The sequence below is a fragment of the Aythya ferina genome, assembly GCF_964211825.1.
Source record: "Aythya ferina genome assembly, chromosome: 6".
Classification (NCBI taxonomy): Eukaryota; Metazoa; Chordata; class Aves; order Anseriformes; family Anatidae; genus Aythya; species Aythya ferina.
In genome coordinates, this window is record NC_140303.1 from 3,355,462 (window position 1) to 3,380,014 (window position 24,553).

The 24,553-nt window shown below is 47.5% G+C and overlaps 1 long non-coding RNA gene across 2 annotated transcripts in view; it reads left to right on the forward strand.

The window, feature by feature from the left end:
• Positions 1–3,498, forward strand: part of LOC311438920 — a 132,090-nt gene extending 128,592 nt beyond the window's left edge. For both annotated transcript variants that reach the window (XR_014694429.1, XR_014694430.1), the window contains one exon: positions 2,373–3,498. This is a non-coding gene — a long non-coding RNA (uncharacterized lncRNA). The remainder of the gene's footprint in view (positions 1–2,372) is intronic.
• Positions 3,499–24,553: the final 21,055 nt, after the last annotated feature.

A 24,553-nucleotide genomic window follows, 5' to 3' on the forward strand; every position in this document is an offset into this window, starting at 1 on the left:
CAGGAGGTGTGAGTTCCCTGCCAGCCCCGAAACAACCTGGACAGTCCTGCATTTTCCCAGTGGCATGGCCAACAGCATTCAGACAAGGCAACCTGCACCACACACACCTGGCAGGGAGGCAGCCCACTGGGCACTGTGGGGCCTCCTGGCAGGAGGCAGGGAAATGTGCAGAAAGAACTGTTGTAGCACCGTCCTTCCCTTTCTTTCATTGTAAAGCCACCCAGGGTAGTGTTTGTTTTTCATCCTGGGCTTGCTTGTGTGAATGGAGTGTGACTCTCTGCTTAAAAGCCCCCACAGTGGGCAAGCTTTCTAAGGCCAAATTAAAACCATTAGTTTGCTGCATGATCAATCAGGACAACTGACAATTGATGGAAATGCTTTAAAACAAACAGAATCCCCAGAAATAAATAGCCCCTTTCTTCTGAACTGAACACGACCCTCCACCCCCCCCAAACATTTCTGTTAAGGTACTGTTTACACAGATTTAATCAGTTGTGTCACTGGGGCACAGCAAAAACAGCAATGTGACCTGCTGAGATTTAGCACCAGATTGCAATTTACAATCAAGGCAACAAGAGTCACTGAAGTGCATAGCTCCCGCCCCAATTACTAATTAATCAGACCCAACCAGGTCTCCATAAAAGGCATAGCAGTCAGCTGTGAGCCCTATAAATCCAAAGGGGTTGGCTGTGTGTTGGTTGTTGTTGTTTGTTTTTTTTTTTTTTTTTTTTTTCCTTTAAGTTAGAAAGGTGACCTGGGAAGATGTGCATCTTGTGGTTGGGTGCTGGTCCTGGGAGAATGCAAACTTGTTAAAGTGTGTGTGTGTGTGTGCGTTTGTTTGTTTTTTCTCATCTCCTTCCTGTGCTTAACAGCAGTGCAGCCAGCCAGCTTGGTTGCAGTAAAGCAGCATTCAGAAGGCAATGCAAAGTGCCAGGATGAAATGAACTGGCTAACTTTCTTACTTCAAAGTGTGTGATTATTAGCATGCTTTTGGTTGGTTGGTTTGGCTGTTTGTTTGTTTTAAATTTGCTTGAAAGCATGAGCATAGTGGCAATAGCTGCGTTGGTTTCTAGTGGAGAGGCTAGGACAGGACAAAGCAAGCCCTGCACTTTACCCTGTGCTGAGGTGAGCCAGCCCCACGTATACACAGGGCTTCATATGTTGAATACCTGCTGGTTTTACAGGCTTTGAGGCTTTTAAAGCTGCACTGTTGGCAACAAGCAGTGCTGCTCCCCAGGGGCTGATAGAGTGTTCCCTGTGCTCCCCAGCAATCTCCAGCTCCTCTTCCAGGGTTGCAGAGTTCCCTGCTGCCCTTTGGCCTATGTCACCGTTTGGTCACCGTTGGGCTCAGTGGGCCCTGCATAACACCTCACTAATTGCTCAGTTTGTCTTGTAATTATTTCAAGGCAAAAGGGATAGCTCTGGCATTTTGGGGAGAGGAAAAAAAAAAAAAAAAAAGAGAGAGAGAAAAGGAAATATAAAAGTATGAAGTAGATCCTCTCATTTGATGTTTTTGCTTGCTTTAGGCACTTCATCTCATTACTTTTATGGTCAGGCCAAACCTTAATGCTGATAGTTCAAAATAGAATCCCACAACTTTTAATATAAAAATAATATAGGCCTTAGGAAGAAACCACAAGATAATGTGAAAACAGGAAGTCTAGTGTGTCATTAAAGTGGCTTATTTAAGTATAAATATTCTATTTTCTATTTTTTGAAGAGTTCTGTCTGTATTTTTAGGAGATGATGCACTTTTTTTTTTTTTTAATTTTTTGGAAGCTAGAAATAATGGTTAAATCATGCTGGTGGTATTTTTCTAGTCACTTTGTGAAACACACAACAGTGCACGCTGCATGAGGGAAGGAAAAAGCTTTCCCTCTTCTCACCCCTCAGCAACATACCTGGGAACAGAACTGCACATCTGTAAATAAATGCATCATTAGGTCCCCATCAATTTGTAAACTTCACTTGATGTATGGCTAAAATAATCCCACAAGGATAACTAAAGAAGCATACGCTTTCAGGCACACACAACTCAGACCAGCGGAAATAACGTTTTAGTTTGGGGGGAGGGGGGGGTGATTGTTGGCTGCATCGTTTTTTTCCTTTTTTTTTTTTTTTTTTCTTGCAGCAGTCCACATCGAAGAATTATTTTAGGTGCACTGCTACCAATATATTCATTAGCTAAGGATCTCTGGACATATTAAAAGAACACAGTAAAACAACTAATGATGCACTTGAGCAGTAACAGGTTGTCATTAGAGCAGCATCTGCTCTCATCAGAGTTAATTATTCAGTTGCTTTGTTTTCCAAGTAGGTGTCTGGTAGAATTTAGCAGAATCTTAATTAAAACACATTTTCAAACTCCATAGATGCTCATCTCATCTAAAGAAATCAAGACAATTTCCACCATAAACATAAAGCTTCAGTTGAGCCATCAAGCAGCAGCAGGATCTCAACCAAGGCCACGAGCCACTGCTGTCCTGATATTCTCACTTGAAAACCTGCCCTGAGCACGTACCAGTGACCAGCACAGGCTTTGCTGGTGAGGATGGCCATCCTGCATCATTACTGCACTGTACAGCCCCCGAGGATGTTGCACGTGAGCTCTGAGCTGCTCCCAGGTGATGTGCTCCCTGCCTGGGCACAAACGTGCCTTTCTGTCCCCTTTGGCTTTACTTTGTCCAGAAAAACACCACCGCAGCCAGCTTACCCAAGCTGACCTCCTGGCCAGCACTGGTTATTTTGAAGCTTTTTATTTCCCTGCTCTCTTCTGCAGCACTGGAATTTTTTTTCTCCCTTTCTAAATACTTCCCCCTTGGAAAGCAGAATGGAAGTGGTCTGACTCTGGACATAAAAAAAATTATTACCGTACGGCCAGATTGTCTGTAAGAAACACGCTGCTAATGCAGTAGCCGCAGATGTGCCGGAGAAGTTTCCCTTTCAGATGTGGTAAACCCAGCATGCACCCAGTGAGGATGCTGTGGGGAGGCAGAGAGAGCTGGGCAAGTCTGTGGTGGTGTTCTCCCACTTAACTAAAAACTCCTCATAAAGGAAATGACCCTACGAGGTCAACGAGCCAAGGTCCAATCTGCTCCACTCCAAGGCTGGGGCCGACAGCTGCTTTGCAGGGTCTCCACTTTATTGGATTTCAGCAGACACATACCAAAGAAGTTCAGTCTAGAAGTGGAAGCTTTATTTCCCAATGGCCAGCACAGCATATGAAGGTTTGAGTCTTCAGTGTGGACTTCTTTGCTGTGGTGTATTGACTTACAGTTGGAGCTGGCTGGGAATTTTCTATCAAAAAAATGCTGTTTGAGCATCAAAATAAAATGTTTCTTGTAAATAGAGAACTATAGGCACGCAGGGTTCAGCCTGGTGGATGGAGTGGGAATGTTTCAATATTTGATGCTGAAATTATTTTCGTTAAAAAAATATATATATTATAGTTGCCTATTTTTATTTTTTAAGATATAAAAATTACCTTTTTACATTGCATTCCAAATGCGTGGTGATATTTTGGAATTAGAAACACCTTCTCAATACTTCCAAAGTTAGGAAAGGGGACTCCTAACCTATTTGGGATAAGGTATGAGTGTATGTGGGCACGTGTGCCAGTTATGTGCTGCTCTCCTCAGCAATCTTCACATACCCCTTCCCAAACATGCACTGAGCACCCTGGCTGCACATGCAGAGTTTTGTCTCTGTGTTTCTGACCCCTTTACAAAATAAAAGCTCTCCCAATCAAATGTCCATATGCCTGTCATGAAAGGGAAAAATGGAAATCTGAAACTCGATGACTGTATTTTAATGGCTTTTATGACTTTTTTGAGGCCTTTTTGAGGGGCTGAGAAAGCAAACCATCCTGCGCAGTGTCATGGGACTTCTGACTTTGCTGATGGAAATACCTTCTGGTTTGGGCTCCTTGAGGGAAAAAGAGCCTCTGAAGAACATCAAGGCGGTTGTTTATATCTGGGCTTCTGCTGAATGTAAAGGCCTGGCTGTTACTTTTCATTATCAAAAGCAGTTTTGGTGCTGGCAGCACAGTGTGTCAGGGGGACGCATGGGAACCCTGCACAGAGCTGAGACAGATGGGGGAGCCCCTGACCATCCTCCTCCTCCTCTTCCTCACTGCTACTTCACCCCTCAGGGTGGCTGTAAGGCTCAACCCCCAAACCCAGCCAGCCCCGTCCCAGCTGCGGGCGAGAGCTCTGAGCGATGTGATCTGATCCAATATCACCCCAGCCCAGATGTGCAGCCAGGGCAGCCTGGCTGCCTCCCTGCCAGCCAGGGGGCTCCTGCAACACAGCCCACGCTGCCCCTGCCTGTGTCCTCTACAGCCCTCCCTTAGGCAGGAGGAGTGATGCTGCCGGAGGCCAGTGAGCAGCTCAGGCTCTGCCAGATGAGGCACGGTGAGTGTGTGCCTGCGGTCCGGTGGTTTGTGTGGCAGTGCTCGCGCTGGGCTGTTAAGCTTGCTTTCCTGGCAGTGATTTTGCCTTTTGTGCTGCTCAAACCAAGCTCTGCTGGCTTCCTTGCAATGGTGCCCAAGCAAGGTATGGCAGAGGCAGCTCCTTGCTGTCCTCGTGGAAGCAGAGGGGCAAGCAAGCAATTTCATGCCAGTGGCAGGGATGAGGGAAGCCACCTACTTGGGTGTAAGTCTGTTTTCCAGCCAAGGATGCTCAGGGTGCTCCAAAGCCCACCGCCACTGCCAGAGCTGCACCCAGGCTGCGCTCAGCCTGGCCGGGTCTGCTGCCTTCCTCCTTCAGCACAATGCAGGAACCGCTCAATTAGGCAGACTCCATACAGTAAAAGCATCGAAAGCCAAAAAATCCTCTTTGACATTTATCTCTGTCTTCATTCCTGGGGGAAAAAACACGCGCACACAAACCCCTTCTAATGAAAATCAGACAGTGTGAGCAAGTGGTGCTGAAGCAAAGTTTTTCTGCTCCTAAACTGTATTTCAAGTCATTACAAGCTCTGCTTGCCAACGTTACAGTAGCTGAAGCAGTATGTACAGCCTGTGATACGCAGACTGGAGTAAAACCTTCTTCATGACATTTTGTTGTATGGGAAAGCTTGAGTTTTTGGAAGACTCTCCGATAACACAATATGGAAAGCATGCTATCTTAGCATTTCCTACGCCGACTTGGAATGCCTTCTGTTTGGAGAGGATCCACTGGCAAGTGAGGGAAGGTCTGAACAGTCAATTTAGATTTTTCTTTTAAATGTATTCTGTATGCATATACTGTAGTTATTTTGAGATTTTTGCCTTCTGGAATGATTACTGTCTGATACCAGCTAGAAAAGTCATTATGCATAAAACATAGGTGTGCAAAGAGTTCGATAGCTTGGGGGAGTCATAGGTGGAACTGATTAAGCTCCGTGAGGCAGGATGGACCTTATTTGTTTTAAAACCCATATTCCACACCTGCAAAGCCATTACTGCCTCTCTTCAGAGGCAGATACAAATATAGTGAGCCAGTTGTATCCTCTTTCTCGACCAAGAAAATAACCAGAAAAATACAGTTAAACTAAAATCAGTTGTAGAGGTGAGAGGTTTGTTCTTTGAAGTATGGTTTTGCTGAGATAGCCAGGCAGGCTAATCCAGGAGCAGCATGCAGCTGCTGGACTGAACGAATGATTTCATGCTGTCTTTGTCACCAGTGGCCTCCTTGTTTGTCTCTCCAGTGGCGGTGTCCCTCCATGCCCAGCTCAGGGGCGTTGGTGGCATTTTGGGGGGAAGTCAGAGCTCTGACATCCCTGTGAGGTGGGGACAGGTCCTGCCTAGGCTGCGCCAGCAGATCTGGCACCACAACTCACCCAGATGGGAAGGGTAGAGCCTCGGGTCCCTGTCCAAACGCAGAGGTCCAGCTCCTGCCCCGTGGTACGTCTGTTTCGGTCTGCGTTGTGTGACAGGAGCATCCACGTGTCTGTTCAAAGAGCTCACAACCTGCAGGAGAGTCTGAGCGGGTGGGGTGCCATGGGAACGTGCAGCAGTGCTGTGTGTGTGGCGCCCACGTTACCCAAACCCCTCAGAGCTGGCTGCGAGGGCTGATGCAGGGGCTGCCCCGTGCCTGTCGCATCACTGGAGCCACGGCCCCAAGGACGTGTCCCTGGGGGCACCAAAACAGCAGCCGGGGCTGCCCTGCCCCTGGCCCTCTCAGCTGCCAGGCAGTGCAAAGCTGGTCACCTCCGCACGGTGTGCCAGCAGCTAAAGAAAGGCAGTCCAAAAAGAGCATGTGAACAGAAGGCTGGAAAAAGGGCCACTTGATTATTCAGCTCCTAAGTGGGGGATGGGAGGAGTGCAGAATTGCTGCAGAAGCAGCAGAACTTACAAATCCTGTTATTTCTCTGGTGCTCTCTCCCGTGGCTTGATGATCTTGCCCTTCTGATGAAAGCTTTTCCTGCAGCTGGCGTTATTCATAGCATCGTTTTCCCATGTTGGATCTGTAGTATCTAGTAGTAATTTCACATCACAGCCTTGTTCCTCAGAGGGGACAGTACTTCAAGTCTCTGTACTTATTTTCCGAAGGCTCCTAGGAATTTGGTACTTCTGAGATTCCTCCGTGACATGAAATTGGGCTGAAATCTGCCATTAGAGTGCAGTAGTACCAGAAAGTGCTGGGAAGCAAATAGTACAGTCGCATAAACCTAGCGTCCTTGAGAAACCAGTCTGGGAAAAACACAGGTGTGTGTATATATGTGTATGTATGTACATATATACAAACATGCCATCACACAGCAGTGTCACTTCATCTCCCCTGTCCCCAGCTTAAGTGTACATGGCTTGCTTGTGTGGTACTTTGAGTGTATAGTAAGCAAGTTCTCTTATTAGGCACTGATCTTGCACACACAGCCCTTCTGGCTGGATAAGCCCCTTGGAAACCCTGAGTCAGTTGTGTGGAGTGAGAAGCACTCTATGTTTGGCATAGAATCCCTAATCCCAGAAAAATGCTTTGCTCTGAAACAGTTCTCCTGGCAGGACCCGAAGGAAGTGGCGGCCTTGCACGTAACCCACTAGTAAATATGACGGTGAGGCCAAACCTTGTGGTTCCCACATAGGTGTGAATGCAGAGGTGTGTTTGGGAGCACCCTGCATCCCGCAGGAGCATCATGGCTCCTTGGGCAGAGTCATCTCCCCTGCCCAGCTGTGGCTGCCACATCAGCTCTGGGCACCAAGTGCCCTGCGTGGGTTGCCCTTGTATAGACTTGATATGAAAGCCTGGAGTTTCATCAGTAGATTTTTATTGGGATGCCTTTATGGGGCCCTCTGTGGGCATCAGCCCCTGGAGCATCCCCTCTGCTCCCTCACTGTTTACAAATGTATCTGCCTCCAAAATCTGTCTGAGTTTATCAATGAAAGGGAGGTAGTGTTACAGAGCTGTGCGCACACATGTTATAGATTCCCCCAGCAATAATTCCTTCCTCTAGTTATGCTATATATTCAGTGCATTCCTTGAGTATGATAATCATAAACATGCTTTAAAAAAAAAAAAAAAAAGGTTAACAAAGTTGAAACAAAACGCAGGAGCTGGCCAGATAATGGGCAGAGATTGCTGCAGCCCTTGAGGCTGGGATTCCTGCATCTTCAGCAGCTGCTGCCCCTGGGAGGGAAGCAGAGCGCCTGCGGGCAGTGGCAGGGAAATACCCCATGGGTAGGCCGGGTGGGGGCTGAGCTGTAGCAAGGGTGATCAGAAGCAGGGTGAAGATCTCTCTGTCAGTGTGAGGGCCACAGAGGGTGCAGCTCAGCTGCTGCTCGCACTTGTGCAGCACGAGGCAGCTCCTCCAAGGCCCACATCGCACCCCTGCCCTGCCTTCCCAAAACAGCCACGCTCATTTTGGGGCAAAAAAAAAAAAAAAAAAAAAAAAAGCATTTTATTGTTGCAGCGAGCAGTGCGAGGTTATTACCTGCACCGAGGCTCAGGGTTTGGTTTTTGGGGCAGCAATGCTGTGGAGCTCAGCAGGGTCAGCTGCAAAGTGCGAGCGCTTGGCCAGGAGCAGGAGCCCCAGCGCCGCCGCGCTCGCCTCCCTGCCTGCCTCCGTCTCCCAGGCAGGGAGCAGCGGCACATTATCGGGTGTGTGAATACATATTTACTACGGCAGGCCCAGAAGGGCTTTTCAACAACTTTCCCTGCATGTGTTGCTAACAAGTCGCTCCGCAGATTTACCAAGTGAGCAGAATCGCAAATGTTTCTCTTTACAATGAGAAGTAATCAGAGAAGGTCTAAATGGCAAACAGCGATCCAATATATACATTTGTCACAGATATAATATAAAGTCAGCCCAGCCTCTTTGATGTCACATAAACATGTCATTCTAAACCAGCTCAGTTTTGCTGGCATTTCATCAGCGAGCGCACAACAAACAGCCCCAGTGATGCTTCCTCGCAGCTCCGCGTTTCCCACCGCCCAGCTGCCCAGCCCTCACCAGCTGAGCGCTTTGCAGTGTTCAGTCTCTGCTGAATACGGGATCCACCCCACTCACTGCTCAGCCCACTGCTTTAATTACCCTCTGGGATGGGAGAGAGGGAAAAAAAAAATCAAATTTTATATTGCAAACCTAGGTTATCTTTAGATAGCCCATGCGAAAGGAGATGCGCAGGGCTTCCTGCCCAGCGGTGGGAAGGACACGTCCCTGTCCCGGGTCTCCTCCTGGCCATGGCTCAGCCCTCGTGTGTGAGCAAAAGCCACGTGCTGGTGGTGCATGCTGGTGCCTTCTGCGTGCCTTCATGACGTATTAGCCAGCTCCTGTACTGATGTCACTGTGAGGCATTTGGGACGTGGGTGCTGTCAGTGTGCCACTTGAAACTGTCAGAAGCAGCTGCCGAGCTCACGAGAGGAAGGCAGGGGCTCTGTCTGCTTCCCTGCCAGCACTTAAAAAGTAATGAGTCCTTTTATGCTTTCTTTACATAACAGGCTCCAGCCAGAAAACTGGATGTTTCCTTGTCAATAAAATGAAAAAGAAATTCCCAATATTAAAGGAACTGAGATGCAGTTGAGCAAGCCTTATGTTATTGTGGTTAACAGTCAATAAGGAAAACCAGAGTTTTTGTTCTGCTGACTTAAAAAACATTAAGCTGTAAATATCTAACACAATTCTATTTTAGTGTTGTTTTTTTTTTAATTCACAAACAAATTCCCTCCCAAGGTTTTGGTGTCAGTTTGCTTCCCCCCCCCCCCCTTTCTCTTCTCAAAGCATCAAATAAAATCACACGCGAGGGCCTTGTCTTCTGAAAGCCTAGGAAGATGAATGGAAGCAGTCATTTATTTATTTTTCCACGTAGAAAAAAAATAATCCTGGGGGTGCCACATGGCAAAGGAGGAATTTTGGTGCCAATGCAGTGCCTTGGAGGAGCGGGAGCCACGTGTCGGGGCTGGGCAGGGACTGTGCTGCTATGGGGCCATGGTGAAATGGCACAGGGGTGGTGGCGGTGGCCAGAACTCCTTGCTTGGGTTGTGGTAGCCCAACCTGCAGTGAGTTTTTCTTCTGGAGAAGGATAGGTCCAGGAACACAAATTGGAGCCAGACACAGCAGATCCAGCATTCCAGGGGCAGAACGTTAGGAATAATAATAATAATACTGCCTGAATAAGTGAGCAATTTATAAACAAGCAGAGCTGTACACGTACATAAACTGTTGAGTTGGTCCACTAATGGATGCTGATCAGTAAATATTGCCATGTTGTAAAGCCTGCACACAACTTGTTATATATCTGTTTTAAGTGCTGCTAACAAAGGCTTTAGCTGCAGCATTTAGAAAAGAAAAATACTTTTTTCCATTAATACTCCCCCACCCCCAAGCCCAAACTGGTCCTGACAAACCCTGTGTCCGCTCCTCCTGTACGAGGAACACCCGAAGGTGGGGGGCTGCTGTCACCCACGCATGTGGCCAGGCTCCCGCAAGTTCCTGCAGCAGGAGGTGGGATCGCTGCCCCCAGCACCCCCAAGTCTCTGCCCCTCACCTAGTGGGCAGGCTCACGCTTCAGTTTTAATTAAACTGACCTCGCCAGAAGATACCTGGGGAACCCGGGAGGCAGTGGGAGCTCGATTTTCCCTGCTGTAACTAGTGCCTTTAACAGGTCAGAGAAAATCCCCCCCCGGCCAGGGGTCTTACCGCCTGCCTGCACCCCAGCTGCCCCACGGCCCTGTCCCGGTGCTCACGTGGTGGGGCCAGGCTGCGGGGTCTGCGCATGGTGTTGCAGGGAGCCCCTCCGCTCTGCGGCATGCAGCACATGGGAGCATATGGCTCTGAGTCTGGTTTGTTTGTTTGTTTTATTTTTTTTTTGTTTCTTTCTATTTTGGTTTACTGTCACAAATAATTTAATTATCCCATGACTTGCCATTTCAGTTATGCATTGTCTCTGTTCCTGTTTGACTTGGGGGCAGCTGTTGAGCTCTCCAGATTTAGGGCTGAAATCTGCTCGTCGTTATGTGTGAGCGCAGTGCAGCCCATCTCATGAAGGCAGCAGCCCCGTGCGTAGTGGGCATGGGCGAGGGTTGGGGTGGTGGGACGCAGCCTGGTGAAACTGGCCATAGTGCTTCTGGATCTGCACCCGCAGCATTGGGGATCGTGGGCTTGGCTCAAACAGTAATCAAAGGTCCCTGATTACTTTTCCTCAACACAAACAGCTGTGGCTCTTCCTTCATTTGGCTTTTTCTGGGCCTTGGGTTTGTAGCCCCTCTAGGTTCTTCCTTGTCACTTTATGGCCAGGAGCTTGGCACCAAGCCCTTGCATCCCCATGTGGCACTGAGGCAGGTGAGGGGGTGCAGATGAAGATGTCAGGGTGATCCCTTCGTGCCTTGCACCACAAAGCTGAGCGTGGCCCTGGCTGCCCTGGGGCTGAGGGCTGACGGGTTGGGTACTGCAGCCCTCGCTCAGAAAATCAACTCGGTTTTGGGCGGTAGTCTGCCGCTGCTTATCAGACGGCTGGTGTTTGTATTTACATCCCATAAATCCCCCAAAGTAGCCCTCACCACTGCTGGAGGTGGCTGGATGACTTGTGTCTGCAGGCATGCGCTGAGAGGGGAACATTTGTTTGGCTTTTACCTATGTTTTTCTCTCATGCAGTGGACTTAGGAGGCATATCCTGTGGGAAGATAGGGAAGCAAACAATTCAGTGATCTCTAGTCGGAGCTCTGCAGACATTTATGAGACATACAGCTGTTTCTCTTTTTAATTTGGAGGAATACAGGCCTCGCAAACAGGGTGGTTGGTTGTTCCTACAAATAAAAGCCCACAGCTCAAAGGCAAAATATTTTGAAGACAATGTACAATAAGAGCCTTTTTTTTTAGCCATGTAAAAGCTGTTTTATGAAATTAAGCTGGAAATATCATAAGTGGGAAATGACCACAGAATAAATAGGAACCTTTTAGAAAGACAGCAAACATGTGTTATTTATTTTCCTAGTAAATGGAAGTGGCAGATTCAATCAGCAAGAAACATCAGATAGTTATGACCATTTTAATCACATAAAAAAAAGTTCATACGTTTTGTTTATGGTACATTTAACAACATTTTCAGTTTAGTATGAGGGGAAGCGAGTAACTCGTATTTACCAGTAAACTAGAGATAAGATGGGAGCGTTCCTCTTAATGTGGGAAGAAATGCAGTGAGAGGTAGAACAGTGAAGTGTCTGTGCCGTTACCTTTTGCACTCTATATAAACATCTGGAAGGCATTAAAACCCGTTGCATCAGAAATATTTTAAAGCTATCAAACAGTTCCAAAGCATGTACTGTACCCCATGAAAAGAGACAGCCTTCATGCCTGCCATTTCAGAAGGCTTGTAGGCTTGCCACGGAGACCTATTTTATGTGTGTCTATCTGCTTGTATTTGCTTGAAAGCTTTAAAGTCACGTTCAAAAATGTTCCTGATAGATGTTAATTTTAGTGACGGGGCAAAGAGATGATTATGGAGTGGCCAGCTGAGGTTAAAGCCCTAAGTAACGACCAACTGCTGATGTTCTGTCAGTGGAATCGATGTGAGGGGAATGTGGTGCCTGTCTTGGCATTGCTGCATACGAGGGACAGCACTGACCAAGGCAGGGGTAGCACTCTCTCACCTTCCCCTCTCTTCCCCAAAAAAAAAAAAAAAATAAAAATAAAAAAACAAAAAAACCAACTTGCTCCTGCATTGTAAAGAAAGCAGCAATAAGCAGACATGTTGGTATTGCGTCTCGGTCTTCTGAGACCAGGCCTTCTCACAGCTGGCCTGTGCAGTGGACCAAGCGTGGTCCTGGCCCCATGTGTGTGGGCTGGGTGGCTGAGCTGGCTCTGACACGAAGCTGAACCTCCCTCTCAGCCTGCTTGCCGTTACAGTAGGAGGGGAAGGCTTGCCTTTGGGGGAAGAAGAAGGAAAACACACAAGCAAAATAAATACGAGGGGGTGTTCACTGTGCGCATGATAGACTGATTTATAGGAGGAAGCTGTGTGCTTTTGTGGATCCCACGTGCAGTATTAGTGACATCTTTGCTTTGGGTTGTAATTTTGTAGTGCTTGCACTACGGATGAAAATTATATACCTGGGATGAAATGTGTGTACTTTAATAGGTATACCTGAGATTACATGCTAAGTAAAAGGAAGCAATGCTACATGTACAAGTGCAATTTCTATCCTCTTTCTGATCTTTGTGTTCTGGTCAAACATGAGTGTTTTCCTAAGAGACAGCAGCAGATGCAGGATAAGCTAATATCCTTGGGATATCAGCTGTACTGACTTCTACAGGGCAACCAGCCCAGGGGCAGCAGGAAAAAGCAGCAAGAAGCCTTCCTCTGGGGACAGAGGAGCCGGCAGCAGGGCAGCAGAGGAGAAGTAACCGTCAGGGCAATAGCTGGTTGAAACGTGTTCAGAGTTGAGTAACAAGGAGGCTGCTTGAGCACCTGAAGTATTCCTGTGCCTGAGCAGCACAGCCTTTGCCTCTCTGCTCTGCTCCATCCTGGTTGCTTTGAACTGAAGAAGAAAAGCTTGCTAGATGTGGTCTGAGGGTGCAGGGCCTGGCCTGTGGTTCCAGAGGCAGTGGGCTGGCGGGTGCCTGCCATACAGCTGCCCCACGTGGGGCCTGCTCCAGCTCCCGCCGGGCCTGCATGGACGTCCAGCCTAGCACAGCGCTGTGTGTCTCTGGTGATCTTGTTACTTGCGGCACATGGAGATACTAAGGCAGATACATGAAAATGAGAGCTGATTGTCTGTAGGGTGAGCTCGGGCAGCCTATTAGACCCATTCAGCTCTGTCTGGGTAGTTACAGCTAGCTGTATTGGGTAGTTATTAAACCCACTCAGCTCTGTCTGGTAGCAAGGTAAGGCACGTCCCCAGAGTACTTCCCACCAGCAGGAGAGTGGGGCTTGGGGTAGAGAGGAGGGACTGGGCTGGAAGAGGAGGTCGCCAGCATGGGCAGACATTTTTAGCTCTGTATAAGCAGAGTAGTCATGTAATCTGGAAAATGCTCGGGTATAGCATTAAAAACAAAGAGAAAAAAAAAAGTAGAAGACATTCACAGATTCAATCCTATTTTCTCAGATTCAATCCCATTATTTTCTCACTGGCAGGCTTATGAAACCTAAGTATCTTCAACAGAAACAAACATCTGCATAATATAACTAGATCAGCGTGCTAATGCCAAAGACTGTCTGGATGAAGGGTAAATTCTAGCTAGTTTACAATCAACGGTCTAGCATCCTTGTAGTGTGACTGGGTGTACTCGCCAAGCCAGCTGATTTAGAAAGAGGCTCGGAGGGGAAAATGTTCCAAGGAAAACTTTGTGTTGCTGCACTAGGTTCTAGACCGAAGGCGAGATAACATTCCTGGGAAGCGAGTGCAGGAGCGTGTCTTTACTGCCCATCCTGGAAAGAACTTTTGTAATCAAATTAAATGCAATTTCTTGCTTTCACTCTCTAATTGAGCCAGGGGAAGGGTTATGAGATCCTCTGGTGCTCAAACCCTGCAAAGACCTTGGGGGTGGGAGGGGCAAAGGAATTTTCTTGTGGTTAAAGTCCCCAGATGTACGGCGTTCAGCTCTACTTGTCTGAGGGCAACACAGAGCCATAAATCTTTAAGATAAATGCACAACACACATTTTGGCATTTAAAAATCAGTGCAATGTAGTACCACTCAATTTGTCTTTGCTTTAGGATGGCGTCCATGAACAAAGTCAGAGGAGGTGTTAATAACTGAGTAAAACTGCAAAACCTCTTTGTTTTGTTTTGGCTGCACGTCCCTAAATGCGCAGGCACAGCGCAGAAAAAAAAAAAAAAAAACAAAAAAAAAAAACACCTCTCATCAGAAGTACAGTAGCTGTGCCCCAAGTCCTGGAGCAAGGCTTAAATCCTGACCATCCCTCAGAGGTGTTTACTGGGGTTACTGGACATGAGGGGGCTCTTCAGCAGAATGAAGCTGGGGGGAAGCTGCTCACCTGCAAAAAAAGCTCAATACCATTCTTTCCTTGGAGAAAGCCAAGTGTCACCTGAAGAAATGTGACAGGCATGTCACTGTGTTTGCACTGAGCAAACATGGGCAACAGCTACACGAGCACCAGTGTTTGACAGCTTGGCTTTTCAGTGGGGTGGGGAGGGCAGAAAAGAGCCTGGGAAGGCATGAAGCAACTGGGAGAGACCGGCCGCACACAGGGCTCGGGGAGCACATGCAGGGCTCAGGGAGCACACACAGGGCACATCGCGTTGCCTGCATCCCACAGGTTTCTCCGGTATCCTTCAGTGCATGAGGTCCTACAGGGCCAGTACCAGGGGACAGAGCTGCTCCAAGGTTTGTGACTCGTGCTGCCCCTGCAGGAGGCAGAGTCCTTCCCAGGAGGAGATGGAGGCCAAGAGGAGTGGGACCTCCATATTTCAGGGAAAACATGGTCTCCTTTGACTGAAAGGCTAAAATGCAGGCACACCTTGGCTGCTCCAACAGCAGTCTCAGCACTGCTGTTTGACAGGGCTGCTGGTGCTCTGAGCTGTATATATATTCTATAGATATAGATATATATTAGAATAAACAATGCTGCACATCTGCTGAGCCAGTGGCCAGGCCGAGCCTGGTGTTACCCCTGTTCCCTGGGGGATTTCCAGCATGACTTAGCTTTAAGCCTGTTTCAGACCTTGAGTTGCAGCAGCCACATAAAGACAGTCTGAAAGATAAAGTGTAGTTGAAAAGCTGCATGTGAGAAATGAAAAGAGCAAGGTGGGTCGCTGAACAAAGGAAATAACCACCATTCGCTTGGCTGTGAGGTTTCGCTCTTGGTCAGCATAGAGCATCGTGAGCTGCCCACACCATGCCGCGCTGTGGGGAGTCCAGGGCAAAGTGCTGACTCTTCTGGTGCACTGAACATGTAACAGCAAAGTTGTGCAGCAGGGTATGCCCTTTTCCCCTGACCCCTGGTGTTTTGAAGAAGAAAGGAGCATCCGTGACACAACAAATGTTATTAGTTCAAGCTACATTGCAGAAACGTTGCTGCATGCCAGCGAGCAGCCTGATGGCACGGTGTGTCAGCCACTGGGGGGCACGGCATGCAGGGCCAGCCCTCTAGAGGGGGCTTGGTGGGTTGTATTTGGTCAGGAAACCAGCATGCTCAACCCACAGAGAGAGAGGAAAGGTAGGCTCCTCCTGGGCAATATTTCTGCGTGGAAGTGCGAGTAACACAGCTCGGCCAAGACATGTTGGCTGTACGGTGCAAGCATGAGTGCTTGGGGAAGAGAGGAGCCCTTGCTGCAGCTTGGTGACCAGCGCTGACCTTGGCAGCGCAGCGCAGCGTCTGTTCTGCATTGGGGCAGGGAGAAAGACGCGAGCCTGGAGTGCACACAGGCGGGTAATTAAAGTCACCGAAATGCTGTAACGCAGAAAGGTAGTCTGCGTTTTGTCAGGGAGAAAAAAACGTTGGCTGCTGTGCAATGCCACAGACAATAACTGGAAGAAGCTTAGCTCTTTTCTTCCTCTGAAACAGATCTCCCTCACTACTTTTTTACTAGCCTTTTTACTGCTGCATTCTTCCTACAGGGTTAACATGAACATTTTTTAAATCTATTCTGGAACACGATGCTGACTCTCCTTGGCCTTTGCATCTCAGGGGTGGTTTTTACCAGTGCGTGGTCACCCTGTGCTGGCCCGTGGGGCCAGTGGCAGAGGAACAGGAGCAGTGCCATGGGCTGTCCCCGTGGGATGCTTCACCCAGCCACTCTGGGTCCATCGTCCTGTCCCATCCCTGGTGGGACCTCCCTGGGCCCTTGCATGGGAGGCGGGTGGGTGGCAGAGCCCCACGCAGGGCTGGTGACCAGCTGCGGGGGGAGCGGGGCTGATGGCAGCTCTCCACCATGTGGGAGTGATTACAGAAAGAATCGTGCTGGATAGATCCCAGATGAGTTAACTTAATAAACTTGTGGCCTAATTAAACCACATCCCTTGCATCTTATCTGTCTTCCTGCGTGTCCAGAACAATGCCCCAAGACTGGGTTGCTACCGCGGTGCGCCTGCATAGAGCATCGGGATCCAATAACCCTTCCTACGCTGATGAACTTGCAAGGGATTTAATCTGATCTGAAGTTCTCATCACCCAGTCAGTACAAGAGCGTGCCTCAGATACACAGCTCAGGCGGTTGGCATGCTATCCCCTAGGTGGGGAAGCAGATGCAGAGGCTTGGTAGTTTATCCTGGGAAACCCAGGGCACACAGAGGAGCAAGGGGTGGGAGATGAGAGGACTGGATTTTGGGTAGTCTTCCAGCCCTCCTGGACTAGGTTTTCTTCTCTAAAGCAGCACGTTTCATCATTTTGCATGGCATGAACCTCTTTCGGATATGGCTACTTCTATTAAGTATATCCAATTAACCTTGAGTGGTACAGGCATCTGAGAGCCGGAGCCAGCCCCGTAATATAAAAGCTCAATGAAGCCCTCAATAACAAAGTGAAATGCCTGCCAGCTTACAGAGCCCCTCCTGATCACCCAGAGCCTCAGAGATGCAATGTTGCACGGCCCCTTGGCGGCCAGGCTGGAGATGTCACCTGCTGGTGACAAGTCCACCCCTGGTGCCAGTTTTGGGGGTGGGGTGTGACTTGGCAGGGTGGGCTTGTAAGCAAACCCTGTGTGGCGGGTGGGGTGGCCGCACCGGTAGGTGCTGCTGGGTGTATGCAGGAGGTGCTGGTGTGTTTCTGACTCCTACCTCTCCGCACAACCAGAAAGCAAAATTACATGCTGTTAAATGACTTGGAAGGGAAAAACTATTTTAGAGAGTCCTAATAGGAATGTTTATATTCTGCATATCTGGTCTATGTCTCAGTGCAGAAATAAACAGCCCTTAACTGAGAAGTCTCCATGGACAGGAGCATAATAGATGAAGGGAAGATGGTTGTATCATTCTGCTCAGTTGGTCATTACATGAAATTATAACTATATTATCAATAAGCCTCAATGTCATTACGTCGCTATGTTTGGCAAATTCACCCATGCACTCAAATAAACATTCTCCATTAGAAGTATTGCAGCCCTTTAGCTAACGATAGCTGCAGGGAGCCTCATCCTGTGGCTCCTGGGTGCTCACCTGCCCAGAGGGGTTACCCTGTGCATCTCTGCATCCCTACCTCATGTCGTGTCGTCCCCCCAGGCACCTGCAGAGGCTCTGGGTAGGGCTGGCCCCCACCAACCTTTACCACATGCCTGCAGTGACGTTTTGCTGACCCTGAGCATCCTCCTTCAAAGGAGAAGAAATTTCAGCGCTCATTTAGCTGCATCGGCATCCACGGTCTGTGTGGTAAATCTTGTTGCAGGTTTCAGGATATTTGTTTTTAAAGGGAGAATTAATAATAATTGTTTCCTCACTAATGAAGATAAGTGTCAGGGGAGACTTGAGCTATCTTGTATTTCATGTATACGGTCTCAAATTCTTCTGTATCACTCTGCAATTTATTTTCACTCAATTAATTTTATTTTATGATAAAGTAAATGGCCCACGGTGCTGATGGGCATTAGCTGTGGAGCTATCACATTATAATACAATCAGGTTAACTCCTAGCACTATGAGTTAACACTCCCATCTGCCACACATACCCCCAAAATGATTATCTTTTTTTGTAAAAGCACATCTCTAGGTCTGTCAGTAACCCATATTGAGTTACTGTTGCACACTGAAGGAGTGTGCACACTTCAGGGGGCTGCAGGTGGGACCTGGATTACTGCTGGAAAGCACCAGAGTGGGTCAGATATGTTTGTAATTCTTTGTGCTGTTCTTTGCTTGTTGAACTTCATGGATTTTGAGCAATGATAGAAAAACTTGTCTCAGGCTTTCAAATATGTCTCAGGCTTTCAAAACCAAAGTTCATATTTTCTAGTCACTGAAAAAAAACAATGAACAAACATTTCTAGAAGGGTCATTTTCAATTTTTTCCCCCTAAAATCCTGTGTGGCATTTCCATACTTAGCACATCCATACTCAGCAGAAAAAAAGCTGATGTTGGTGCTGAGCTGGTGCCCTCCTCTGGCTGTGCCCCACCAGCCAAGCAGGCGTCAAGCTGCGGCTGCAAGATCAGTCCCACCTTATCCGAACTAGGAGAGAAATCCTGCCCCTGGGAGAAACACTTTGTGCTGGTATTGCTTTAAGAAAGGCCACGTTGTTTTTTTTCAGAGGACTCGAGTTTGAAGAAAATACGCTTTGGCTTAGTCCTTGGTTTAAAGCCACATTTAAGGCTCCGAGCAAAGCTTTATGGTCACGTTTGAAAATTCCTCCAAATAGGGGTTTGTTATGGAAATGCTGACGTAGCTTTTACCATAGCAGCAAAAGTGCCCTGCTATTATCTGTGTGTTTTTACAGCGATGGCCAGATGGCGCGTGGACAGATGCCCAAAGGGAGCCGTCCGACGTGGCCATTGCTGCGGGTCTCACAGGGACCTGGCAGCACTTTGGTCCTGCACTGCTGTGCTGGGTGACAAGTCACCCACAGGCATTGCAGGATGGGCAGTGGGTCTGCAAGAGGCTCCCGTGGGCCCTACAAGGCCAATGCCCCAAACCATTTTGGTGCAGATGGTGCTTCAGGTGGGGTTGATGAGCAGGAAGATGAGTTCCCTGTGGGATGTAGGCAGCACTGAGCACATCCAGTCCTCAGGAGTGAGCAGAGTGGGCAGAACACCGTGAGGTCTTGCTGCCTTGTGAGATCTGGAGTCATGAGTTTTCCCAGCTTGTGCATTCCTTGGAGACATCAAGCATTTCTTTGCAATCAATACAGCTGGAAGCATCTTCTTCCCTTAAAGTTGACTTAAATGCCAAGCTCTGGTTCTGGGAGGTGACGTTTGAGGAGGTTTATCCTTAATCACAACGATAAACGTGACCTAGTCAATGGTCATATCCTGCCAGACTCTGTGCCACTGTCTTTTCCTCCTAGAGGAGACCATCGCAGGCTGGAGCACTTTGCTGGGTAGAGAGATTGCACAACAAACTGATTCAAAAATCTGCCCAAACTAGAAGTCTGAAATAGAGACCCAAAGGGTGGGCCTTTGGGGTTCGCCCACCCAGGCTGTGACTTTCTGAGAGGTGTCACTCAAGTCCTGGCCTCAGGCACACGGCCAGGCTGCAGGGAGCACTGCCTCAGGGCAGGTGTGTGCTGACCAAGGTTGGTCTTAGCTGAAAGGGAGGGATTTGTTCCAGCTGTGTCAGGGCACATCCCACCACACTTCACCATCAGTGGCCATGGTGGCAGGGGCTACCAGAGCCACCAGGAGGAGCATCCATCCAGGGCAGGCGGAGGGTGCGGGTGGGGAGGAACCTGCGTGGAGTGCTTAGGGCTGAGCGAAATGGTGGTTTTACTGCTTAAGTGCAAACAACTAAAGACGCTTTCTCAACAAGCACCCAATAAAACTGCATTATTACATCCTGTGAACAGCTCCGAAATCCTTAACTCTAGGATATCAGCAGCTCCTGAGTGAAACTAAGCTAATAAACAAGTAGATAATTAACAAAGGCAAACATAAGTCTCGGTACCAGTGACTTCATATTAAGAAACCTTCTGGTTTTAATATTTGGCATGTATGCATGAAATAATTTATTGCTGTTTCAAAGCAATTTCAACTGTTAAACATTCATTGGTTTGCTGAAGGAAATAGTAAAAAAAATTCTTTCATGTGAACATTAGTTCTTAATTTTAACATTTCCTTATTTTCTATAATGGGATTTGATGTGGCAATAAGCTCTAGGAACAGATCTAAGTGGAAAAATATTGTTAGCAGGTGAAGGTTTCTTTACCAGATTCCTTAGCTATCTGCTAAACAGGTGAGTTTAATTGGAAAGCACCCGAAGGAGGGCATTTGAATGGCAGAGGAGACTGCCTCCTGTGGCAGCCCGGCTGCAGCTGGTGAGCAGTGTTGGGAATATATATGCCACCAAGTGAAAGACACACTTGATAACCCCCTGTTGCTCTCCAGGCTGTGGGACGTGTCCATTTACTGTAGGGTTAGGTGAATGAATAAGGCAGTTTATGGCCATGTGAGCAACTGGAGGACCTATGTGTAGACAAGCGTCGTTCAGTGGTCACCAAGCATCTACCCAGGCTCAGTAGCCCAAGCCCTGGTAGCCAAAGCCTGGCTGCTGGCAGCCAGTCAGCCCTGGTTCACCACTGGAGCTCTGCTGCAAGCGCATCCTGCACCTTCGCGCCCAGAGTCAGCCTGCAGTAACTGTTGAAAATTGAGTTGTATGTGGGAATTGAGCATTTTTGCACACAAATTCCACACCCTGTTATATCTGGTCTATGTTTATGCACTGATTTAAGAAAGAAGACATTTTGCTTGACAGCACTGTACAACCAAGAGATAATACACAGAAACATCTTCAAAATACTTGCAATCTATTTTTATTTTCAAGCAGCCCTGGGTAATTTCACGGCATGGTGCACCTTCAGCTTGCTCTGGAAAAGAAAGTGCAGGCAGCACGGCTCCATCGCCCACACACTGCCATGTGGTCAGGGTGATGCAGCGCTGCTCTTGCTCAACCCTTGGACCGACACTAGGGTCTCTATCCAGCAGGGTCTGCTGCGATGTGGCATGTAGTGAAAACCCTCCTTGTGCCTTGGCTTTGAAACAAAGCATGGCCATAGCTCTGAAATTGTGTTATGGAGCTCTGACCAAAAGACAACTCACAGGATTCTGGAATGGTTTCTGTGCACTGACAGAATGAGGAGCACAGAAGAGACAATGCATGCTGTGCCATGGGTTTATGAGCGCCTCCAGCAGCACGTCCAACCTGCCTGTGGCCACTGCTTGCCCTTATCCTACAGTCTCAGAGCAAGATGTGTGGCATAGGCTCACCATCCCTGCTGTCTGCATCTGGGAGGTGTTATTTAATGGGAAGGGACTGTATGGTTTTCTCCCAACACCCAATTTTGCTATTAGCGCTGTGGGATACAGAGAGGTATGTGCCCATGAGAAAGCCACCGCATGCTTTTCAGTAGCAAATACAGTGATTTCTTTTCAGTGAGCGTGTGAAAACCTGCGTGGTTTTCATTGTTATTAGGCACAATTAAAAATTAGTAAAGCTGAGGTAAGAATTAAGGTGTGTAATTTAACTTTCTCTCCCTCCTGTGATTAGCAGGGGTTTGATGTCGATTTACAAGGAATACTCCTTTTTTTTTTTTTTTTTTTTTTTTTTTTGAGGCAATTAGCCATCAAAGAAATAGGCAGTAATGGAATACATTTGCTAAGCTAAGAGGAGCGTGGTACCTAATGGGTGGTGCAGTCCCGGGTCATGCGCTCATCCACACTGGGCTGCCCTCTGTGGCTGGCACGTTCTTCGCCTCACTTCAGTACCAAGCAGGGTTGCCATCAGCATCCCCACACCTACATTTTTTCTGCTGATGCTTAATGAAAGTATTACTGAGGTGGATATTTGGGCTGCAGCTGCTCCCAGGTTGGAGGGCAGTGGTGACCGCACCCTCTGCATTGAGCCCAAGGTGCTCCAGTCCTGCTCCACGTGGCTCTGCCCCCAAAGAAACAAGTTTCCTCCACACGCATCTCATGGCAGTGCAGAAGTCAAGCTGCATGACTCATCCCAAATCTGCACTGCTACTGTCAGTGCAGCTGAACTCCGATATGTCTATACTTATTGGAAGGGTTATTTTTAAGTGCCGAGCTCATATTTATATGTGCAGCAATACTTCATCGTTTTCAGCTGATTTAATCTACCAGAGCAGAACAGTCCCTCTTTATAATAATCTCAAACATGTTAACTCATTCATCTGGGTAAGGCAACAAGTTCAAGTGAGGCCTCCAGTATGTTAATTATTCATACACGAATCTTTTATTTCATCTAGCCCCATCCGCACCAGACTGCCTTTTCTAGGAAAGCTCTCTGTTGAGAAGAAAGCGGAAATACTGGATAGCGATATGAGGGGAAGAAAATCAGCTACATATTCCCAAGTATAAGTTGCCTTGTCTCAGCCTTTTTTCTCTACTGCCATCTATTGTGCAGCAAAAAATGCATAGTTTGCCAGCACAAAACTCAAAATTGCGAATTAAAGGAGAGCGGTCACTTGGTGGTGCCTGTAGTTTCTCCTGCTCATCAGGGAACCTATTAAGTTAACAAGGAGGAGTAAAAGTGACCAGGAAGCAATAACTGGGAGGCCTGGGAGCACCTAAGAATATAGATGGGATCTGGCGTTAGGAAGTAGAAAACGGGCTGCCGGGCTTTGCTTGTAAAATCCTGCCGTAAAGCCGAAGCAGCAGACAGCCCTCACCCCGTGCTGCCCATGGGGCCATGCTGGTGGTTACTGGTGCCCACTGGCTTGTCAGGACCCCTGCACGCAACAAGGACATGGGGATAAACACAACCAAGCCCGGGGCAGCTCATGCTGCTTGCAGGATGATCCCGCAGAGACTGCAGTAACTGCAGGGAAGTGGGCAGCAAGATCAAGTGCAGGATGAACACAGCAATGATGCGTGTTTAAAAATACAAATCCTAAAGGCTAAGGCCAGAATAACATCAGAGGAAAGAAAGGTTAAAATAATGAAAATAGGAACAAAGTACCAGAAAACAGATGAAAATTAATGATCTTCCTTAATACATCTCACCTGAAAGCCTGTTGCAGGCTGAGTTCATATGGCACAGCACAGAGCTGGCTCTGAGCTCTGTGCAGCATGCCATGCCCCAAGGGCAGGGAGGAGCACAGCCAGTTCTGGACCCCACGGCGGTACCTGTTTTACAACTTCACAGACACCACAAAGTCATCCATCTATACCTAAACCAGAATGACACTACATATTGTCCCTGATTTATTAGTAAGTGACTAAGTAGTAACATTAAGCTTTTAGGAAAAGATTAACAATGCTGTGCAGCGGTAACCTGTCATCTTAATTTAAGTGAAAGCCGCTGAAAATGCTCAGTCTTTGTGAATGAACATGCAAAATTCTTTGCCTAATGGATGTGGAAATGGTATTAGATCCCTTTTGCATCAGGACATTAAAAGCACGTTAGTTGCTGTTTATCTGCTTGTTTGCAAGTTTTGCTGAGGTTTTGTTTGGCTTTAGTTTTATTGTGGAGAACTGCAGGGAGATACTCTTGTCCATCTCCTCAAACCAGTGCTCCTATTTCAAGACTTAAATTGATATTTTTAGACTTTAGATTGATTGTTTTATTATTATTAAAGGAGATTTTAGTGATGCCAGGAAATTCCAAACCTTCCAAAGAAGTTAGCAGTTCAGCTGAGAACAACTATGTCTATTTACCACCATTACAGCAAACAGATTCATTTTTCTTCTTCAGCTGAGAGGGATAGTGTTAACAGCCATTTTTGTCCTCATTTACTTCTCTCAAGCATTTTAAATGGTACCTGCAGCCTAGGAGCTCACATAACCACCCCTGTTCCCTGCTGCCTGCAAGGCACTGTACAGTGGTGCCCAGTGGGCATTTGCTAGCAAGCAATGTGCTGGTTTGCCAGCACCAAGTAGGTTTTGGTGATGTGTTGGTTGTGCTGCAACTTTGCTAGGAAATGTGCTGAGTAGACTTGAATTCAGGGGCTTCTCTAAAGAAAATTTTCCATACCAAGGCTGGACAAAAATTGCTGTGCTGACATCCTTCCCCAGCAAGCAAGCATCAGTAAATGCCAGTGCAACCACATGCACTCGTGCAAGAGGGGTGTAAGCTCAGAAACCACACTCAGGCACAAAATTCCAAGTCCACTCAAGTGTTGTCCTAAAATCTCCTGCAAAACCAAGTAAGGGCAGAGAGCCAAAATATTCTGATAATGATTCAACAACAAAATATTGTATGGATTGAAATAATATTGCATCCTGGTCCAAAGCTCGGTAAAGTTGAAGCAAAATTCCTATTGATTTGGGTATGGATCAGATCAGCCTGTAAAGAGGTGTTGCAGAAGTGCCAGTATAATATACAGGCCAGCATATATTTTATGTGGAAGATAGTCTGAAGTCAACATTGCAATTTACAAATTCAGTAGAAGAACAGCTGGAAAAATAAATGTGTTTAGCTGGAATAGCACATCTATTTATTGAGCCTCCTCCCAAAGATAAGCACATATCAACAGTAGGATTGGTCTCTAAAAAACGGGGGAGAAGAGGAGGGGGATGATGG